Source organism: Antechinus flavipes, chromosome 1, assembly GCF_016432865.1.
Source record: "Antechinus flavipes isolate AdamAnt ecotype Samford, QLD, Australia chromosome 1, AdamAnt_v2, whole genome shotgun sequence".
Classification (NCBI taxonomy): domain Eukaryota; kingdom Metazoa; phylum Chordata; class Mammalia; order Dasyuromorphia; family Dasyuridae; genus Antechinus; species Antechinus flavipes.
Window position 1 is genome coordinate 23,376,079 of NC_067398.1, and position 17,045 is coordinate 23,393,123.

At 33.7% G+C, this 17,045-nt stretch overlaps 1 pseudogene; it reads left to right on the forward strand.

The window, feature by feature from the left end:
• The first annotated feature begins 4,277 nt into the window (after positions 1–4,277).
• On the forward strand, positions 4,278–12,432 carry LOC127543944 (sorting nexin-5-like; annotated as a pseudogene).
• The last annotated feature ends 4,613 nt before the right edge of the window (positions 12,433–17,045 follow it).

The window sequence follows — 17,045 nt, forward strand, 5'->3', positions numbered from 1 at the left end:
AAAGATGTATAAAAATAAATATAGTACAAATATCAAAAAATTTAATATAAAGTAGTTAAATACAGAGTAAATTAGGGATAAGGGGATACTAGAAGATGGGAGATCAGGAAATATTTCAAGTAAAATGAAGTGCCTGAGATTGTTTGGGGGTTTTTAGGTAATAGCAGTTAAATGACTTGCCCAGAGTGACACAGCTAGTAAGTGCCTGAAATCACATTTGAATTCAAGTCCTCCTGAATCCCAGACCAGTGTTCTAACTGCTATACCACCTACTTGTTCCATGTGAAATCAGTCTTAAAGAAAAGTAAGGGTTCTGTAAGGCAAATATAAAGAGGGAATTCACTCTAAGTTTTGGAGGTGGTCAGTAGAAAGGAATAGATATTGAATATGGAGTATTATGTGTGATGAATATAAAGAAGTCAAGTTTGTCTGGATAGCAAACTAAGGAAGGGCTAAGGAAGGAAGGAATTGAGACTTGAAAGATAGGTTGGGACCAGGATGTATAGGGAGTAATGGAGTAATCATAACATATATTTGGGTCTTAGTATTTATCCTGAGGTTTAGTTCCATATTGCCTATTACTTGCAATTTTTTTTTTCTTTTCTCAAACACGGGGAGGAACGTCTTCCTAACACAGCTTACTCCACTTTTGGACAGCTCCAATTGTTAGAATATTTTCCCTTATATGAAGTCCCAGTCTATCTCTTTGTAACTTCCTTCCATTATTAAAGTTCATTGGATCCTTATTGTTATTGTTGTTATTAATAGACCTGTGATTTCAACAATGAAAAGGCTCTGGTAAATTTTTAATTACTGCAAGAGTACTTTGGGTGAGGAAGTTTGTCTAATAACTCAAGTCTTCACCTTCTCTGAAATGTCTTAAGAGAGTTTTTTACAGCACTGAGAGGTTATATGAATTTCCCAGAGGCACAGAGTACTGACTTACGTCAATATATCAGAAGCAAGACATGAATCTAGACCTTTCTGGTTCAATTCAATTCAATGGTAGTGATGTGGATAGAGTACTTATAGAGTTAGGAAGATCTGTGTTCAAATTTGGCTTCAGATGCTTGCCATGAGCAAGTCATTTAACTCTGTTCACTTCAGTTTCTTGACTGAAAAGTGGAGATAATTAAAACAGGGTTGTTGGGAGGATGAAATGATATAACATTTGTAAAGGCATAGGGTCAGTACACATGAGGCACTATGTAAATGCTTATTTCCTCCTTATTTCCCCTTCAGCACCTACTATGTGCCAGACACATGTATTAAGCCCTGGAATACATTTTTTTTTAAAATAGAAAGATAATCACTCCCCTCAAGAAGCTTATAATCTAACAGGAGAAGACGATTCACAAAGGCAAGCTTAAAGATAAGGAGGCAGGGCACTAAGAAGTATCTTCCATAGGGGCATGACATCAAGTGGAGTAGAAATGAAGGAGATGCATTGACAGAAAATAAAGTTACCTGGAGGATTCTGAGCCTTTTATAAAGGAAAGCTTTGGAGATAATTTATTGCTCTATCCTCTAGTTCTCCAGTCACAAAAGAGACAACTGAGGAAGTTAAGAAGGTGTTGAATATAAAAGTCAATCTGCATGGAGAATTGATTTCAGGTAATTATTTTATCAAGAGAGAGCCATGATGTGCATATGCAGACAATTCAAGCAGAGCTACTGGTAGGAGCTATAAGGTCAGTTCTCTATCCATTGTATCACTTGGCCTCTCTGTGGTTTTGTGAGATTAATTATTTAACTATTGGTTGATAACATTATTTCAGATTACAATTTTAATTACATATTGATTCTATTGATTTTATCTGTAACAAAGCATGCTGTTCAATATGTTTATGTTTAATGCAAATCAGCAACTGTTGATTTGAACAAGTAAATATGGTGATTTAGGAAATTTTTAGCAAGTAATAGGCTATGTGGGACTAAAAAAAAATAGATATTAAGACCCAATATATAGATTTGGGAGTCATTTGCAAAGCAATATTATGTGAAACATAATTTTTGGATTATAAGCAGTCAAATCACAGTCAAATAAATACACAGAAACATCATCAAAACAGATGAAATTTCTCAGAAAGAGATTATTAAAAACAACAACAAGAAAAACTAGAGATCTTAAAAGCAACCACACTGAGAGAGTGAAAATTTGATAAAAGTCTACCAAAGAAGTCTTAAAAATACAATGATTAATGTAATCAAGAGAATCAGGAAAGATCAGAATTGCAAAAACCAAATAAGGAGAAAGAATCAAAAAACAGGTGGTGATGTACAAATCAAAAAATACAGAGAGGCCAAGAAGACAAACCAAGAAAAAAAAGTCTTTATACATGACATTTGAGGTCATCCATACCCTTGGAGAAACCCATTTCACAAAAGTGATGAGGTCAGAAGCCCAACGGAAAAGGGTTGAGATGTAACTGTTGTTTTCCATCGTTCTTGAAGAGGACCATTACCTTAGGGAGGTGATCTATGGTGTAAAGAAAGTGAAGACAGCCAGTGTAGACAATCTTTTCTAGGAGGTTGGCACTGAGTTACAGAAAAGATAATAGACAGGAGTTTGAGAGAGTGCAAGAGTCACAGTATTGGGGTAAGCTAATTTCTGGATCATAAGCAAATAAATACATAGAACAAAGGAAAGGAAGAAAGATACCTTTATTTGGGCATAGTGATTAAATTTGGACAGCTAAGAAAATGAAGCATTGTTGGTTTGGGCCCATCCATAAAATGGAAGTGGCAAAGTCCAGAAATTTAGAGCAGTGCCATTATGCTGCCTCTATTTGTATAGTCGAAATCAATATGTATAAGGTTTCAGTTCTACTAATTTTATTCTAAATCATCTCATATTTCATTCTTGATCTTTCTCCATATTTATATTACAAATACATTGCATATAGAAATGTATTTAAATATCATAGTTTTCCAATATAGTAACATACCACAATTTATTAAGCCATTCTATATTTATAGAATACATAGTCCATTTTTTTTTTTGCTACTGCAGATAAGGAGACTATGAATATTCTTGGAGAAAAAGGTCCTTTTTGTCATATTTTGGGGTGTGATTCTGACAACAAAACTATTGGTTCAAAAGACATGATCCCTTCTGTAATTCATTCTATATTGTTCTCCAAAATGTTTGCATTCCCTCCAACGTTTTAGTACCTCTTTCCCCACAGCCCTATGAACATTGATTTGATCCTGCTTTATTATTTTTTAAGGATTTTAATACATTTTATATTATTTTAAAGGATTGTATTTTATGTGTTAGTATTAAATATACTAATATTTAAAATGCTAGACCTGAGCCTTTTTGTACACTGGGAAAGAGCCAGTGGATATGAAAAAAGTGGGAGTGTGGTAGGGATGGAAGGAGAGAAGGCAGGAAAAAAAGGAAGAAGACTACAATGAGACACAAACAGAAGGTTTAGCCTTTGCAAGAAGATCCACCAATAATCCTCAGAGACTAAAGCAAAGAAAGATAGGATGAATGAGATTTGAAGAGATTTTGAGATACAGAATAAAAGAGAAGAATGTTATCCATAGAGTATCAGGACTGGAATCAGAAGGAGCTGAGTTCAAAGCCAGTCTCAGACATTTAACATTACCTTGGCAATTCTTTTAACAATTATTTAACAATCCTTGGCAACTCATTTAATCCTGATTGTCCCTCCTACACACACACACACACACACACACACACACACACACACACACTCACACAACATCAACTACAGGTCTTTGTCCCATGGAGAAGTTTGGAGAGCCAAATGCAAAATGTTTGATATAAAAATTCCATTAAGTCTATTTGCATCCAATTAGGGCAGTAAAATCTATACATCCAATTAGGATAATAAACACTAGAATTTCTTTTACTAAGTTTTTCAAAGGGAAATTGATGTCCCTTTAGGAGCCTCTGGGATCATATCAGTGAGATTCAAGCAGGTTCAAAGCAAACAGAAAGAGGAGTCAGCTTTCTTGGTTGTTTAATTGATTTTCAGCAAAACTTAACACTATGATATAGATTAAGAATTGAGAGAAGTATTTTAGCTGATCCTGAAATGAAAACAAGCCAAAAAAATTAACTCTTCCAAATGTTATAACCACTCTGGGAGTTGGGGAACATTGTTCCATTTAGGCAACAAAAATAATAAGCAGCTATTAAATACTTGCCAAGGCCCTAAAGTAAGTTGGAAACAATTCCCAGGAAAGTCAACAGTTTTTTTCTCTCCACAATCTTTTTCACTATTGTCTCCATTCCCAACCTGATGAGATCCTTGTCTGTGGACCTGCATGTTGATTCTTCACTCCAGATTGACATCTCTGATGCCCTTAGTGAAAAAGATAAGGTCAAGTTCATGATGCATATATACAAAGACAATAGACAGCTATTTTTCAGAGTCCAGCATTTTCTATTACAAGACCATATAAAGATTTTGTGTGGTTACATGATATGACTGAATCAAGGATATACAGGACTCACCATACTACCAAAATCCTTCAAAGCCAGACTTTGATAGTCCCAAAGAGAGGATGCAGAAACTAGAGGAAGATGAAGACTCCAAGACAAAAGGAGAATTTGCAAAAATGAAGTAAGAGTGAGATGTGAAATATTTAGCTCTCTTAGAAGACTATCATCCCTTGAAATTTTTCTTCAGCAACCTTCTTCTCATCTTGTCTTCTGCAAAAATCATAACTTTTGTGTTTTCCTGGAATAAGGTCAGGTCTAAACATTAGGAAGAAACACCAAAATGATACTTGCTGACTTCTTTAAAAGTGTATTGAGGATTCTGGGATGAGGGAGTATATTAGAAAATTCCACAGTTACAAATGTAGTTTCAAGCTACAATAGTTACAAATATATAGTTTGTTACAAACTTGTTATAAATATAGTTACAAATATATAGTTACAAAATAGTTACAAAAATATAGATTGCCCAAATTAACAGATGAAGAAATAAATTACCTAAATAGTCCCATTTTAAAAGAAGAAATTGAACAAGCTATTAATCAACTCCCTAAGAAAAAAATCTCCAGGGCCAGATGGATTTACATGTGAATTCTTCCAAATATTTAAAGACCAAATAATTCCATTAATATACAAACTATTTGGAAGAAGTAGTTCTATCAAATTCCTTTTATGACACATATATGATGCTGATATCTAAACCAGATAAGGTCAAAACAGAGAAAGAAAATTATAGACCAATTTTCCTAATGAATATTGATACCAAAATCTTAAATAAAACAGATTACAGCAAGTTATTCCCAGGATGACCAAGTAGGATTTACACCAGGAATGCAGGGCTAATGCAATATTAGAAAAACTATTAACATAATTGACCATATCATAACTAAACTAACAAAAATCTTATGATTGTCTCAATAGATAAAGAAAAAGCATTTGACAAAATCTAACACCTATTCCTATTGAAAACATTAGAGAACATAGAAATAAGTGGAGTTTTCCTTAAAATGATCAGTAGCATCTATTTAAAACCATCAGCAAGCATCATATCTAATGGGGATAAAATAGAACTATTCTAAATAATATCATGGGTGAAATAAGGTAGCCTACTATCACCATTACTATTCAATATTGTATTATAGATGTTAGCTTTAGCTAAGAGAAGAAAAAGGAATTAAAAGAATTAGAGTAGGTAGAGAGGAAACCAAATTATCACTCTTTGCAAATATGATGTTATACTTAGAGTATCCTAGAGAACAACTAAAAAACTACTAAAAAACAATTCATAACTATGGCAGAGTTTCAGGATACAAAATAAATCCACATAAATCATCAGCATTTTTGTATGTTACCAATGAAGTCCAGCAGCAAGTGATACAAAAAGAAATCCCATTTAAAAAACTGTAGATAATATAAAATATTTGGGAGTCTACCTGCCAAGGCAGTCAATAATTATATGATTTGCAATATACAATTGTAAAACATTTTCCACACAAATAAAGTCAGATCTAATCAATTGGAAAAATATCAAGTGTTCAGTTATGATGAGATAATATAATAAAAATGACAATACTACCTAAATTAACCTACTTATTCAGTACTATGCCAATCAGACTTCCAAGAAATTATTTTACAAAGCTAGAAAAAATAATAACAAAGTTCATCTGGAAGAATAAAAAGTCATTGACTCACATGTAATATCCTATACCAAGGTAAGGTCAAAATGGGTCTATGATTTAGAAATAAGGAGTGATATTATAAGCAAATCTATAATCTACCTGTCAGATCTGTGGAGAAGGAAGGAATTTGTGGCCAAAGAACTGGAGTACATTATTGAATGCAAAATGGATAATTTTGATTATAGTAAGTTTAAAAGTTTTTATATAAACAAAACCAATACAGACAAGATTAGAAGAGAAGCAATAAACTGGGAGGAGGGATTACATTCAAGGGTTCTAATAAAAATCTTTCTATATATTTTTTTTATTTTAATAGCTTTTTATTTACAAGTTATATGCATGGGTAATTTTACAGCATTGCAATTGCCAAAACTTTTGTTCCAATTTTTCCCCTCCTTCCTCCCACCCCCTCCCCTAGATGGCAGGATGACCAATACATGTTAAATATATTAAAGTATAAATTAAATACAAAATAAGTATACATGTCCAAACCGTTATTTTGTTGTACAAAAAGAATTGGACTCTGAAATATTGTACAATTAGCCTGTGAAGGAAATCCAAAATGCAGGCAGGCAAAAATATAGGGATTGGGAATTCAATGTAATGATTCTTAGTCATCTCCCAGAGTTCTTTCGCTGGATGTAGATGGTTCAGTTCATTACTGCTCCATTAGAACTGATTTGGTTCATCTCATTGCTGAAGATGACCAGGTCCATCAGAATTGATCATCATATAGTATTGTTCTTGAAGTATATAATGATCTCCTGGTTCTGCTCATTTCACTCAGCATCAGTTCATGTAAGTCTCTCCAGGCCTTTCTGAAATCATCCTGTTGGTCATTTCTTACCAAACAATAATATTCCATAATATTCATATACCACAATTTATTCAGCCATTCTCCAATTGATGAGTATCCACTCAGTTTCCAGTTACTGGCCACTACAAAGAAGGCTGTCACAAACATTCTTGCACATACAGGTCCCTTTCTCTTCTTTAAAATCTCTTTGGGATATAAGCCCAATAGTAACACTGAGGGATCAAAGGGTACACACAGTTTGATAACTTTTTCAGCATAGTTCCAAATTGCTCTCCAGAATGGTTGGATTTATTCATATTTCCACCAACAATGTATTAGTGTCTCTGTTTTCCCACATCCCCTCCAATATTCTGCATTATCTTTCCCTGTCATTCTAGCCAGTCTGACAAGTGTGTAGTGGTATCTCAAAGTTGTCTTAATTTGCATTCTCTGATTAATAATGACTTGGAGCATCTTTTCATGTGGCTAGAAATAGTTTCAATTTCTTTGTCTGAGAATTGTCTGTTCATATCCTTTGACCATTTATCGATTGGAGAATGACTTGATTTCTTATAAATTAGAGTCAATTCTCTATATATTTTGGAAATAAGGCCTTCATAAGAACCTTTGACTGTAAAAATAAAACCTCTATATATTTTAGAGAACTGACTCAAATTTATAAGAATCCAAGCCATTCTTTAATTGATAAATGGTCGAAGGGTATGAATAGGCAATTTTCAGATGAAGACATCAAAACCACTTGTCATCTTAAAAAGATGTTTTAAATCATTATTAATTGGAGAAATGCAAATTAAAATAACTCTGAGCTACCACTACACACCTCTCAGATTAGCTAAGATGACAGGAAAAGATAGTGATGAATGATGGAGGGAATGTGGGAAAACTGGGACACTGATACATTGTTGCTGGAGTTGTGAACTGATCCAATCATTCTGAGAGCAATTTGGAACTATGCCCAAAGGGCTATCAAACTATGCATATCCAGAAATGTCTCTATTGGGCCTGTATCCCAAAGAGATCACAAAAAAAGGGAAAGGTCACCACATGATGCAAAAATATTTGTGGCAGCCCTTTTCATAGTGGCAAGAAACTGGAAACTGAGCAGCTGCCCATCAGCTGGAGAATGGCTGAATAAATTATATTATATGAATGTTATGGAATATTATTGTTCTGTAAGAAATGATCAGCAGGATGATTTCAGAAAGGCCTGGAGAGACTTACATGAAATGATGCTGAGTGAAGTGAGCAGAACCAGGAGATCATTATACATGGCAACAAGACTATAAGATGATCAATTCTAATGGAGTGATACTTCTCAGCAATGAGGTGATTCAGGCTGTTTCCAATGGTCTTGTGCTGAAGAGAACTATCTACACCCAGAGAGAGAACTGTGGGAACTGAGTGTGGATCACAACATAGTATTTTCATCTTTTTTATAGATTTGCTTGCATTTTGTTTTCTTTCTCATTTTTTTTTCCTTTTTGATCTGATTTTTCTTGTGCTCCATGATAATTGTGGAAATAGATATAGAAGAGCTGCACATGTTTAACATATTGGATTACTTGCCATCTAGGGAAGGGGGTGGAAAGAAGGGAAGGAAAAAATTTTGAAACACGAGGTTTTGCAAAGGTGAATGTTCAAAATTATCTATGCATATGTTTTTATGTTTTGAAAATAAACAGCTTTAATCATAAAAAGAAAAGAAAAGAAAATTCCAGGCTCTTTAGATTTCACTCACAAACAAGACAAAATAGCATCTCTGGACTAAAATGTAAAGAATTAAAAATAAATAAAATTTAGGGTATAACAGTAGTCCTCCTGAGACAACTAGAGAAGATCCAAAGAAAGATCCTAGAATGGAAGTTTGGCTCAAATGAAATGTAAACATTTCTAGCCTAGTTTCACTGAAACAATAAGCTGTGGAACTCTGGGGCTAGCTAGGTTGGAAAACAGATCTAGCTCCAGTCATGGGATATTTTTTAACTTCCATATTGTGGGAAATCTTGTGTCTGAGCCAGAGAAGATTAAGAAAACCTCTGATGAGGGATGCCAAGCCCAGCTGTGTGGCTATGATGTGGCCCTGGGCAAGAGGGAACCCAACACCTACCCCATAAGTATAAAAGCAGTGAGGAAGGGACTCTGCTGACTGGGCACTTAAAGTAATGTGGAGTTCTTTTTTTCAGTTCCAGGACAGAAGGGAGAATTGAAAAAGTACCTGAGATCCAGAAGCACCATTTGTAGAGGTGATTACACTAATAAGTTGCCATAATTTAAAAAAAAATAGTGGACAAAGGAAAAAGAACCCAAGCATAGAAAGTTTCTGTGAGAATAAAGAAGACCTGGGTCCATCTTCAGAAGAGGATATTGAAGCAAAAGGGAAAAAAAAGTCTGTCCTTCCCCAAAGAGTAATGTCAAATGACCACCTATCCAAAAAGAATTCAAAGAACTTTTAACAGACTTTAAAAATCAAATGGAAAAAAAAATTTTTAAAAAGCAAGAAGATTATGAAAAGAAGATCCAAATTTTTAGGAAAAAAACCAACTCCTTGAAAATTAAAATTGGAGTAGGAAAGGTCAGCAAAGTTATGAGACCAAGAAATAATGAAACAAACACAAAAAATGAAAAAATAGAAGAAATATTAAATATCTCATAAGAATAACAATTGATCTAGAGAATAGATTAAGAGAAAACATTAGAATAATTGGGCTACCTGAAAACTATGATAAAAAAAACCCACAAAAGAATCTTGATAAAATGGTACAAGAAATAATTAGAGAATTATCTAAGTCCTAAGTATTAGAACAAAACAGGAAAGAAATAGAAATAGAAAAAATCCACCCATTGCAACCTGAAATACTGTGAAGGAAATCTACAGAAATATTATAGCCAAATTCTGAAATCCCCAGCTCAAGGAGAAAATATTATGAGCAAGAAAAAAAAAAAAAAAAAGAAAACAGCAGAGCCACAATTAGAATCACTCAAGACCCAGCAGTGGCTATACTAAAAGATCATAAGTTTTGAGATATTATATATCCAAGAACAAAAGAACTGAAGTTATGACCAAAAAAATCGTACCAGTAAAGTTAGGCATATCCTGAACAACAACAACAAAAAAATAAATAATCAATGAATTTCCAAACTTTCTAGAGTTTGTTGTAAAAACACCTGAACTTAATAGAATATTTTACACATAAGATTCAAGAGAAATATGTAGTGAACACCAAAGACTTAACTACAGGAGATTCAATAAGGAAAAACCCCTTACTTTTTATATGTGGAAATGTAAACCATATGTCATTAAACTGTCATTAGCATTTGAGTAGTTCAAAAGAAAGATTGGGATAGAGCTATGTATGATGTGCTTCTAAAAAGCAAAGCTATAAAAAAAGGTAAAATGAGTAATTATCTTATAGAAATGAAATATAAGAAGAAGAACTGACACAAAGGAATTGGGGAAGGAGGTCTGGGAGTTCTGGATCATTTCTCTCATAATGAATGGTCTAAAGAGGGAAATATAGACACACACACACACACACACACACACACACACACACATATATATACAGAGAGAGAGAGAGAAGGATATAAACATCTTCTAAACTCAGAAAGAAAGAAAGTAGGGAATCAGGAGAAGATAAAGGAAATATTTTGGTGGAAACCCTACTCACATCAAATCTGAGTTCAAGAGAGAACAACGTATACTTTTACTATATTATTTAAATATACATTTAGAAGAGAATACATTTATTAAAAAGAAGAGGGTGAGGGAATAGGATAAGGGGGTATATAGAAAGGTGTATAGATTAATGGGAATTGGATAAAGAGGGAATAACATAAAGATTTGGAAGACTATAAAAGTCTTCTAAATGCAGTTAGAAACAAGAGGGCAAGAGAAAAGGAAGGGAAGATAAGGGAAAAGAAATCCTGGGGGTGGAGGAATAGGTTAAATAATAGAAGGACAAAGAATCAGTGGAAGTAAAGCGGAGTCAGGAGGGATAAGAAATAAGAGATACATATAAACATAATAATAAAGATGTGGAGTAGAAGTTATTAGGTTAAAAAAAAAGTAGGATAGTAATTATGATCTCAGACAAAGTCAAAACTGAAATATATTTAATCCCATTAAGAAAAATAGGGAAACTACATTATATATCAGTCATATTATCAGCCACATTAATCAATATCATATTAGACTATTTAAATTACTAAATAGTATAAGGTTGGAATCTAACTGCAGGGTAGGAATTGAAGAGTTGATGGACTTAGAAAAACTATGTAAAGACTTAGATTTATGAAGGTAGATGTTATCTCCCTTTAGTGAAACAAAGGACAAACAAGCATAATAAAGTCTTACATAAATGCATATGAATGTGTATATGTACACATATACATGTATATGTACATATGAATTTATATAGATGTATATGTGTGTATATGTAATATAGATGTATATGATATAGATAGATATTTATAATATAGATATAGATATCTATTAAATGTGCATTTATATTGTGTATGTGTGTCTGTGTATCCATGCTTAACTGTATCCTTCTTAGGGGAGGGGAGGAAAGGAAGGAGGAGAAAAAGAATAAAGTAAAAAGTACTCAGCAGAGAACAAAAGAAAACATACAAAGAAGCAAAGCTGGACACAATGTGAAATATTTTTGTAGACTTTCTTGAAATAAGTCTATTGCTTTATATTTTGAATCCTCTCATGTTCTGCTGTGTACATAGCAATATTTTTTCTTTTTCTATTTTGTTTCAATTTTAAACAAATAGTTTTTTTAAAAAAAGAAAAGTGTGGTGAAAATGCTGATTGAGTCCTTTATGAAATTAAGGAGGTAGATGATTTTTTGACCAAGAGAATAATTTCTTCATCAACTATTATAATTGAATTATGGATTCACGTGCAAAAACTGGCAATGATCAAATGTCATAAAAATGTCGCAGATAGCTATATCCATACTTCAGCCTGCTTGGATAGCCTAGTTTTAGAACAGCCAACTGTCATCAAAAAATATTTACTGAAAATTGCTGATCTATTTGAAAAGCTAAGAAAAGTGGAGGGTCAAGTATCATCAGATGAAGATTTAAAATTCACAGAGCTCCTCAGATATTATAGGCTCAACATAGACACTAGTAAGAATCTCTTCTACCGACATACAAAAGCCCTCATTAACTATGAAAACTCAAACAAAGCTCTGGACAAACCTTGTTTAAAAAAAAAAAAAAGATGTCAAGCTGACAGAGGCACACCTGCAATAATGCTATCCAAAATTTGAAATTTTCTGAATTTTCAAAAGAAGTGATCAGTTTTAAAATGTAAAAATGGCAGCCTTTAGAAAAAAATCTAGCTGAAATGTATGAACTTGGAAAGTAAGCATGCAAAGAAACAGTGTCTCTCTCTCTTGCAAAAGCTGCAATGCTTTTTCAAGAACAACTCATTTCCTTTATTCTGAATGAACTGAAGATGAATATGAAAATCAGAATTGACTGCACTAATTTCATTAACCATGGAAGATTTATTTTTATTTTTGACTAAAACTTTAGGTATAAAATTATACACAACTATATATAGATAACTTTCTGAGGAATGATTAATATATAATCATGTTTAATTTTTTTTAGAATTTTTCTTTGAGCTAAATTGCATGCATGTTATTTAGCGATAGTTAACCTTTATGTCAAGTACATTTAATAACTCAAAGTAGACAGAGTTCAAGTTCAAGATTCTAAATAATTCTTCTAAATGGTAATGAAAGGTGCCCCCCAAAATGTGCTTGTTGGAGCAAAGCATTAGAAGGAGAATTTGGTACGAGTTTCCCATTATTTCTTGTGTTTCCATCCAGTTAAAAACTACAAAATGGAAGTGTTAACCTGGATAAATAAGTCCACAATGAGGAAATCAAAAATAAATCTCAGTAAATACTTAACTTTTTCCAAGTGGAAAACATAACCACCAAGGACAACATTAGTCTAGAGAATAAATTTATTCATAAAACCTTACAAAAGAAAATAGAAAAATTATAATTACAATCATGTTATAAAACAGTAAAAAAAAAAAAAAAGCAATAAATGAGAAAATGAATTTGTAGAAAACGGCCTAAAACCAGCATTATCTAGATTATTAAGAACTTGTAGATGAGGATAAAAAAGGAAGATAATTCCATCATCGCTTTGTTACAATGAGGCATAAGAGAAGGGCTTTCATGGAAGTTTTAAAGCATTGCTAAATTAAGGTTCACATTGATTCTTGCTGTGATTTAATAAAAGAAACTGCTACTGCTCCTTCTCTCCCATCATTCATCCGTCCAATTACCTGTTCCCACCTGAAGGGGTTATGTTAATTATACCTGACTTAAGTCTTTGGGGAAAAAAAACTGTTGTAACCTTGATATTTTTTGATATAAAAGTCAGATATCTGTATAGTGAGACATATTGTAACTGTTGGTGGAAGCAAATTTGAGATTTGGGACTATATCTGGGACTAGGTCTGTCCCAGTCAGAGTATAGTAAAGTCATAACCTTTCCACTCCTGTATGCCATCATTATAAAAAACTTTTGGCCAGTGACCTACTTTTACAATGTGCCCCAAACTAGATTAATATATATATATATATTTAATAATTAACAAAATAAATTAAAATAAAATACAAGGCAAATAATGTTAATTTATAATTTTCTAAGTCAATATGTTGCCTACTAGGATTATTTCTAATGTATGCTATACTTCTCCTAATATATCATAAGTTATATTAGATTGCTTTCTGTTACCATATTATAATTACTGATTATTCTTATTGAACTGATAACTCATATGATGACCAACGTTGATGACCAATATTTAGTGATCACTAAAATTCCCAGATGTTTTTAACTTCAGTTGTTGTTTAGACTTGCCTTCCCTGTTTTTTCCCTATGAATGCAATTATTTGAAATCTATATCCTAGACATCTCTCCCAGTTCCAGTCTATGAAAGCAGTTTGGAGTGAGCAATCTAGTGCAGAAGGTAATTATCCACCTACTATGTTTGAGGAGTGACATTATAGAATGCACATAAAGGGATGTCCCGGACTCTCATACCTACTTTATGTAGTGAGCGTGCCTGACAACCAACCACGTGACTAGTGTGACAGTACTATTTCTTCCTTTTGCACAAGTTTCAATTCCTACCTAAAATGTCTATTTCTTAGGCTCCTCATCTTCCTTTGGATCAGAGGAGTACTTTATAAAGCCTTCCTTGATCCACCCAGGTGTTAAGGTGCTGTCTTTCCTCCACTTATCTTGTGTAGATGTATTTGTGTATGTGTCATATCCCCCACAATAGAACAAAAACTCTATGAAGTTAAGAATGATTTCTTTTTGGCCTGTGCAACTCCAGCAACTAACACTATGACTTGTACATAATAGATACTTAACAAAAGTTTGGTGAATCCCAAGGCACTTAATTTATCCAGAATTCAAGGTACACAATTGTCAATTGCCATTCCAAGTTTCTCCAGTCTGCCTTTTCACTTCCTCTCCCCTCTTTAATTCCAGCCACTTCCCTCCTAGTTCTGTGGCAAACCAGCCCAGCAGTAATCTGGGAACTGGCTAACAACAAATCCTGCCTCCATTCAACCAAGCATATGACAAAACTAATGGAAAGATCAGTGCCCAATGATTGTTTGTGACTAGTTCAGAGAGACTCGTATTGTTTGTCTTTATTACAGAGAACATCCCCTCCTGATGGAGACTTTACCTGTGAGAATATATGTTCCTTCCTGAGGAAATCAACAATAACTCATCTCTGAAACATTTCCAATATACCTCAAAGAGAAAATTTAATCTATCTTATTTGATGGTGGTGTTCTGTTTGTGTGGGTGTATGTTTAATTGTGAGCTATAGACTGACATTTTATTTTAAGTCCCCAAGCTTTCAGAGATATCGATCTTTGTAATTGTATAAGATTGATATCTCCAAGAAGGATACAGGAAGAGATCCAGGCAATTACAAGTAGCATTCAATAAAGAAATATCATGAATTTTTCATAAGTCAAAAGTGATAGCTAACTCAAGGAAAGGCTGACACAGATTTGAAGAGTTCAAAAAATTTTCTATTTTCTCAATCTGTATTCTTATGAGACCCATGGCCCGACATTCTCCCTACAGACTTCCTTTCACTGTAGACAGAGACTATGATCTGAGAAGGACACTAGAAGATCAAGGTTTTTAGGGGATGCTGTCAAGCAGAGGTCTGGAGTTTAGAGCTAATGACATGACTATCAGAAAGGAAGAAAATCACTTTTAGAGTATCTGCCTAGGGAGCAAAAGATGGTAAGCCTCATCAACTCATAGAATATTAGACGAGGAAAAAGCTTCCCAATGGGCTAGTCAAATCCTCTCATTTTGCAGAAAGAGGCAGGCAACTAGAATTTATCAAGCACCTATAATGTACAATCCACTGTGCTAAGTGCTGATGATTGAAATACAAGCAAAAATAGTCCCTTTTTCAAGATGTTTACATTTAAATGGAGGAAAACAACACACAAAAGGTAGCTGAAAATTGGAGTGGTGGGCTAAAGGTACCCACTGTCAAAATATTTTGAATATTCTTTATTTCTCAGAGCTAAGGATCAGCGAGCAGGGTGTCCTGAGCATGGCATAATAGTAATCCTGGAAGGATGTCTTCCACTGGAAAACTGCATTGCTTGGACTAGTACCAGATGTTCATTAAGAGATTTAGCTCCAATTTGGAACTATGCTCAAAAAGTTATCAAACTGTGCATACCCTTTGATCCAGCAGTGTTTCTACTGGGCTTATACCCCAAAGAGATACTAAAGAAGGGAAAGGGACCTGTATGTGCCAAAATGCTTGTGGTGGCCCTGTTTGTAGTGTCTAGAAACTGGAAAATGAATGGATGCCCATCAGTTGGAGAATGCTGGGTAAATTGTGGTATATGAACGTTATGGAATATTATTGTTCTGTAAGAAATGACCAGCAGGATGAATACAGAGAGGACTGGCAAGACTTACATGAACTGATGCTAAGTGAAATGAGCAGAATCAGGAGATCATTATATACCTCAACAATGATACTGTTTGAGGATGTATTCTGATGGAAGTGGATCTCTTCGATAAAGAGAGCTAATTTAGTTTCAATCGATCAAGGATGGACAGAAGCAGCTACACCCAAAGAAAGGACACTGGGAAATGAATATAAACTGCTTGCATTTTTGTTTTTCTTCCCGGGTTATTTCTACCTTCTGAATCCAATTCCCCCTGTGCAAAAAGAAAACTGTTCAGTTCTGCACACATATATTATATCTAGGATATACTGTAACCTATTTAACATGCATAGGACTGCCTTCCATCTGGGGGAGGGGGTGGAGGGAGAGAGGGGAAAAATCGGAACAGAAGTGAGTGCAAGGGATAATGCTATAAAAAAATTAACCTGGCATGGGTTCTGTCAATAAAAAGTTATGAAGAAGAAGAAGAAGAAGAAGAAGAAGAAGAAGAAGAAGAAGAAGAAGAAGAAGAAGAAGAAGAAGAAGAAGAAGAAGAAGAAGAAGAAGAAGAAGAAGAAGAAGAAGAAGAAGTAATTGTATTTGTGTAGTACATGGTGAATATTTTCAATTGGATATTTGGCCTACAATTTTTTTAGAAATCAATTAAGGAAATTGCATAATTGGCTGAATATTTAGCAATTTATCTGTTCAAACATTTTTCTTAGATAGTAGGCCTTTAATATTACAATGATTCCTTGGTCCATGGGCTGAAATAAAGATATTCTAGTTGGTTGCAAAAACAAATAGCTTTTGCTTCCTCACACACAATAATCAGAGCATAGTCGGAAAACCAGGGAAATTATCTTACATTAAGTGATACTTTTATCACAATATTATAGTATTTGCAATATTTTTAAAAAGCTTGGTTGTTAAATCAGCCTTTGAAAAGATCTTTTCTCACCCATGCTTTCTTATTTGAGCATCAAAGAAGTACATTTTCTGGTTGTAGCTTCTAAGAATTTAAAGATAATTTTAATTTTAAATCCCCTCTTGTATTATATCACAATAAAAGTATGGGACGGTCC